The 6,443-nt window shown below is 56.3% G+C and overlaps 2 non-coding genes across 2 annotated transcripts; both read left to right on the top strand.

Moving 5' to 3' along the window:
- Positions 1 to 751: 751 nt before the first annotated feature.
- Positions 752 to 824, top strand: TRNAS-GGA. Its single transcript has one exon. It is a non-coding gene; the product is annotated as a tRNA-Ser (tRNA).
- Positions 825 to 2,240: 1,416 nt separating this feature from the next.
- TRNAK-CUU lies at positions 2,241 to 2,313 on the top strand. Its single transcript has one exon. It is a non-coding gene; the product is annotated as a tRNA-Lys (tRNA).
- The last annotated feature ends 4,130 nt before the right edge of the window (positions 2,314 to 6,443 follow it).

Below are 6,443 nucleotides of genomic sequence, written 5' to 3'. Positions count from 1 at the left end.
GGGAGACGAATGGTGCTGGATGGGAAGAGATGGGACCGGGGTGGGAGTTTGGGGGAAGGGGTGGAGTGGGGGCAGGGCCTCGGGGGGAAAAGGGGGATTTGTCCCAGACTCCAGATCCCTCTAGGGCCGGCCCTGAAGGAAAATGCTGACTATCACAGTGACAATAAAACTGACCAGCATTGCTGGGGGGATGGAGGGAGATCCACCCTAATCAAGTCTCTTCTCTCCCCCAAGGTGAGCCAGACACTGCTCTCTCCTGGCTCTCACTCTAGCAGATGGACCACAAGGAACCATTTCCCCACAGGAAGTGCATTGAGTGCCCCTGTGGTGCTGAGGGGTCTGGTGCTGCTGCTGCCTGTGGGGCTGGCAGAGGGTTGATGTCTGCACAGACTCTCAGCTGCCAGGCCAGAGGGGGCACTTGGGACCTTTCCAGACTGGCTCAGTGAAGACGGGGGGTTGACAGAGCAATACAGACGCTCTGCAGAGCACAGAGCAGCATCCGCCCATGCAGCCAGGCAATGAGCATTTCCCACAGCCTGGAGCCCAGGGGGAGGTGGCAGCTGCTGCTCCAGCTCCTGGGGGACAGGCCCTGTCAGCCAACAGACACTTCTTACTCACCACAGCTAAGGGCGTTGGGTTCCTCCAGTGAGGGTGTGGAGCAGCCATTCATTTTCCTGTCCTTTTTGTGTTCAACTGCTGACAAAAACATCCCAGACAGAGAAGCAACAGGCCAAAATACTACTACGCAGCTGCTGAAGTAGCTTAGTTGGGAGAGCATTAGACTGGAGATTTAAAGGTCCCTGGTTTAATCCCAGGCTTTGACAGATCCTTTCATCCCTCTTGGTGCAGGAGTAGCTTGTTTTCTGGGAGCACAGCAGTGCCTGCACCCAAGGTGAGTTCCTGAGCTTGGGCTCTGCAGTAGGAAAACATAGAAGGCGCTTGTGCCCCTAGTTGGCCCACCTGACCTTTAACCATGAGAGCTGTCTTTCCCAACATGGCAGGAAAAGAGCAAGGCAGGGTGACCCTCAGGAATGGTGCCAGAGGGCTGCTAGGCAGGGATTGGGGATGAAAACTCCTCTGTGCAGCTGAGCAATGGCAGTACCAGGGAAGGGGCATCTGTAAAAGTGACCCAGCACACCTCTCCTCCTCTGGGCACCTAGAGCAGAGGCAGCTGGTGCTGACAGCTCCAAGGGAAGGCTTAAAAGCCACAGAGCAACTGAGGTCAGGGCTAGAGGAGGGCAGGACCATGCCTATGTGTGGCCTTCAGACAGGCACAAAAACACCCAGCCAGGCTGCTCCCTGCCATGCCAAACACCCACTGAAGGTCACCAGCATGCAGGGCAGCTGCTGATGCTCTGTGGCCAACATCAGAAGAAGGTAGGAAAGCAGGGCCAGCCCCCATGGTGTGGCCTCTGTCTGTTCCCACTCACAGTGCTCACTTTTGCAGTGGGGCAGGAGATTTTACCCCAAGAGGCTTTTCCCCAGCTGGCGAGAAGCAGAGAAACACCCAGGCTCCCAAGGTGCTATTTACCAACCCCCTCAAGCACAGGGACAGGTGCACATTTGGAAGAGGGAAACTGCTCTACACGCCATCCCGGGCAGCCGCCCATTTTCTTTGGCAAGTCAGGAATGGCAAAGGCTAGACTGGAAGCACCTGGGGCTCCTGCCCCAGCCTTTGTGACACCCAACCCCCAACTCATTCCCAGGGCTCTAGCTGAAGCCAGAGCATTGGCCTGAGTGGCCAAGAAGAGGTTCCAGCCCTGAAGGGAGCAGGACATTCAGCACAACAGTAAAACTGCAGAGACACAAAAACCAAGGGACTCAAACCATCAATCTTCTGATCCTCACTCAGACACCTTACCCATTAGGCCACATGAGAAAAACCCCTCCAAGCACTTCTTTGGAAAAGGTGGACATTGTGTTTCTCAGGTCATCTGCTGAGCGGGGCTGAGACTCTCTGGGCACAAGAAGTCGAGTTCCCAGCGACATGTGAGACTTAATTCTATGGAGCCAGGTGCAGGGCTTTGGCAGGGAGGCTCAGGCATGGGGGATTGGGGTGCAGCGGATGGACCAGCTGCCTAGGTGTGGAGATTTAGTCACACTGAGGCACAGGAGGGAGGAGGAGGAGGAATCCTGCTGACAGGCAGGGGCTGTGCAGAAAAAGAGGAGGGGTTCCTGGGAATTTTTTTGCCTCTCGTTTGCGTATCTGCTTGCTCTTGTGGTGAATATGGCTTGAATAAGCCCAGGTAGCTCAATTGGTAGAGCATCAGGCTCTTAATCTGAGGGTTCAGGGTTCAAGCCCCTGTCTGGGTGCTCAGCTTTTAAGTGGCCTTGTGTGCCAGGAGCCAAATGATTCCTGGTGCTGTCCACTAGCCACATGCAGATTCTCAGAATCCATGGCCATTTCCTGGAAAGGTTCCTTTCCTCAGGAATCAGGAGAGAGGCCACATCCACAGGAGCAGGCCTAGAACAGGCAGTCTCTGGCTGGCAGGAAGTGCTGTGGGGCCAGGTGCAGAGAAAGCTCAGAAGGGGAGCAGCAGAGATGAGGGGAAAAGAGACAGAGAAGCAATGAGGACAGAGTACAAGTGTACAGGGGGTTCAGGTCCAGCTATTGTGGAGAACTTCCCTGGTTTATACGTGACCCTGGTGCAATTGGCCAGAGAAAGGATCTAAGTCCCCACCCCCTTACCCAGAGGCCTGCCTGACCCCAAGGACGCTCTTTCTACTCTCATGTGTGGCAGAGTCCTCGTAACCCCAACAAGGCTGGGCCCAGGAATCCTGGGGGGTTTGACCCCAGTGGTGAGCTGGAGCCAGTTCCCAAGAACCGGTTGCTAAAATTAGACCTTTGTGGAGAACCGGTTGTTAAAGGGCCAGGGGATGGGCAAAGAACTCTGGTCTGCAGGCTGGACCATCCTGTTGTTCTCAGGATTCCCAGCTGGGGAGGCTGAGGTTCCCCCAGCCCCTCCTCCGTTTCCCACCAGCTGCAGTGTGACCAGCTACCAGCACCAGCTGGGCAGCTCAGCTGAGCTTCTGAGTCATTCTGATGCTTTGAGCTGCAGGCAAGGTAAGCGGGGGGGCTGCAAGCTCCAGGGCTGCTGGGGGGGAGGCAATTTTCCCCAGCCCCTGCAGGGGCCCCTTGCCCCATGAGTATGTCTCCCCCCGCCCCGGCCCCTCCCCTGCTCCCCCCCCACCTTAAATCAAAAGTTTTTATAGGGAGCCGGTTGTTAAGATTTTGGCAGCTCATCACTGTTTGACCCCCAATCTTGTCATGATCACTTGAACAGGACTAGAGTGTCTCCACTCTGGGCACTTCCCTGACCCACTCCTCACTGCATGTGCTTCAAGCAAACACCATTTATTACCCAGCAATCAATGTAAAACATAAGGAAAACATGTTACCCTGTTCTGTGGTGCAGGGAGATCACAACCAGCCTCTCTGGAGGGTCAGGGCAGGTCACAGTCTCTCCCTCACATGTCCCAGGCCTCCTTCGCAGGCTCTGGCTGTGCTGCAGGGACACCACGGGCCGGACACTTGCTCTGGCAGTGGCCACATGCTCTAGGTGACAGGACCCTTGTTCCCAGTGTCAGCCCCCATGTAGGGGATCTCTTGATGGGTGGCATCTCCTTGCACTGGGCCTTCTGCCCAGGGTCCCCCTCACTCTCCCACACTGCTCACTGCACCCACCTCCAGCCCCAGTGCTGCTGCGGCTCTGCCTCCAGCTCCCTGGGCTGCTCCTCTGGCTTCGCTTGCTGCAGCTCTTCTCCTAGCACAGATCTGCTTCCTGGGCAGTTTCTATGGCTCGTGCTGCTGCGGCTCGGCTCCCAGCACAGATCTGCTCTGGTTCTCCCTGGCTGGTGCAGCTCTGCTCCCCGGCTTCTCTTGGGCTCCTGCTCTCTCCTTAGCTCCACCCCGCTCTGGCCCAGGCAGTTCCAGCTCACATGGAGGATGGGACCCCCTGGCCTGGTGACTCCCTCATTACACTGTCTGGCCTGTCAGTCCAGCTAACTTGGAGCTTTGGCCTCTCCCCATTGCCCCTGGGGACTGTCAGTCTCAGGGTCCTGATTTCCCATTGGCCCTTCCCCCATCAATTGGAACTGGGAACTAGCCAACCAAAACCCCACTAAGTTTTAGTAAAGGGCCAACAGTCCCTTACATGAGCCAGCCCCGTGAGGGTCACCACTGTGCAGAGAAAGCAGCTCAGACTGTTCCCATGGTGTTAATGGGCAGCACTCAGGACTCTGAGTCCTTCAATCTGAGTTCAAATATCAGTGGGATCTTATGCTGGCTTGTGGTAAAGCCCTGAAGCTCACAGTGCTCAACTTCCTTGTTTCCAGCTGTACAAGAGCAGATCTTTCCCCTCCTGCTGGGTGACTTGCCCACTAGGGCCAGGTTTTGGGTTGTGATGGCCAAAATTGGTTGGGGCTCTATAACTTGCTACCCTGGTTGCTGATGCCTGCAGTCCTGTGGTTTGACCAGGTAGTTGGGATTCTTGCTGCTTCACATGGGGCCCAAAAGTTTGGCCCTTGTGCTTCCTGCCACACTTTTCCTCTTGCCCACATGGTGCTTGAATAAAGGAGTGCCAGGGCCAGGCTTGATAGTCAGGGCTAGGTAGGAGGGAGGAAGAGCCCCAGGCTGGAGCCCAGCACACCTCTCCTCCTCTGGGCACCTAGAGCAGAGGTGGCTGGTGCTGACAGCTCCAAGGAAAGGCTTAAAATCTACAGAGCAACTGAGGTCACGGCCAGAGGAGGGGAGGACCATGCCTATGCGTAGCCAGCAGACAGCCACAAAGACACCCGGCCAGCCTGCTCCCTGGCATGCCAAACCCCCCTGAAGACGTGCTTAATCCACTTGCTGATCAGGAGGAAAAGCTCTCAAAATCTGTGCGTGAGGAGAACCTCTTTTTTCCCCTCTACCTTTCATCTGTGAAAAGAGCTGTGTGAAAGGTGGAAGGGATTTGGGGGCCCAGGAGGAAGCCCTTGATGTTCAGTGCCTTAGAGAAGCTGGACTTGGACATGGTGGGTGTTGGGAAAATGCACATTCATGAGTTTAGGGTAGATTGATAGGCAGAGGGTGATTGCAAGAAGGGCCAATCTCTCTGGTTCTCCAGGCCAGGGAAGAATGATGGGCCTGGAGTCTTGTTCTTCACATTCGCGGTGTGAGTACAGAAGGGGCTGGAGCTTTGTCCACGGAGGGCATTACTGGTGGGCTTTGTGCTCTGCAGCACTGGTTACGGCTATATTAGTGTGTATGGTCCCCAGTTAAGACATGAATGGAAAGATCAGTGGAAGGAACTGGCTCCCTTCCTCTGGACTGTTTGGTGTTGGGGGGATTTGAATTGTGTCAGCCGGCCTGAGGACCCCTGGTCCTGTTTTCCTGACTGTCAGAGGAAACGTTTTTACACTGAGCACTACCTGGCGCAGGTCTGTAGTGAGGTCGGAGGAGCTCACACCAGCCCCAGAGGGGGTTCACCTTTCTGCGGGGACGGGCCAGGAGTCGCACTGACCAGATTTACGTGAAGGAGAGCACGTCGACAGCCTAGTGCAGGGTGGTGCCTATGGACTGTTCGGATCACGCCACTCTCACCATGTGCTCAGTGTGGACAATTCCCTGACCAGGGGCGGCTCTATGTATTTTGCCGCTCCAAGCACGGCAGTCAGGCAGCCTTCAGTGGCATGCCTGCTGGAGGTCCTCTGGTAACGCGGATTCGGTGGCATGCCTACAGGAGGTCTGCCGGTCTCGCTCCTTCAGTGTACCCGCTGCCAAATTGCCACTGAAACCGCGGGACTGGCAGAGCTCCCGCAGGCATGCCACCTAATCCGCATTACCAGAGGACCTCCTGCAGGCATGTCACCTAATCCGCATTACCAGAGGACCTCCCGCAGGCATGCCACCTAATCCGCATTACCAGAGGACCTCCTGCAGGCATGTCACCTAATCCGCATTACCAGAGGACCTCCTGCAGGCATGCTGCTGAAGGCAGCCTGACTGCCACCCTCACAGTGACTGGCAGGCCGTTCCCCGCAGCTTGCCGTCCCAGGCATGCGCTTGCTGCACTGGTGCCTGGAGCTGCCCCTGTCCCCGACCCAGGGCAGAGGATATTGGAAGCTGAACATCCAGAGCTTGCAAGATAAAGGAGCAGGGGGGCAAAGCCTGGCGTTGTTGGCAGAACGGGAAAGCATCAGAGGGTTCTATGGCAACCAGAGGGATTGACGGGAGTCGGTGAGGGAGGAGTTGGGGGCTTTGTTCCAGCGGTCAGGCAAACACCGCAATATCAAAGAGACTAATGGTGCCAAGTTCTGCAGTGTTGCCTGTGGGATTTCCACAAGAGCATCCAGGCTGGGGAGCCAGTCACCCTGTGACTGTACAACCGGATCAAGTGACAGCTGCCCGTGTTCCAGGAGATGAGGCTGCAGCTGGCCGATATGAGCGGGAGCACCGAGTG

Source organism: Gopherus evgoodei, unplaced genomic scaffold, assembly GCF_007399415.2.
Source record: "Gopherus evgoodei ecotype Sinaloan lineage unplaced genomic scaffold, rGopEvg1_v1.p scaffold_166_arrow_ctg1, whole genome shotgun sequence".
NCBI lineage: Eukaryota > Metazoa > Chordata > Testudines > Testudinidae > Gopherus > Gopherus evgoodei.
The sequence above is the reverse complement of the archived record's forward strand: the minus strand, read 5'-3'. Positions and strand labels throughout refer to the sequence as shown.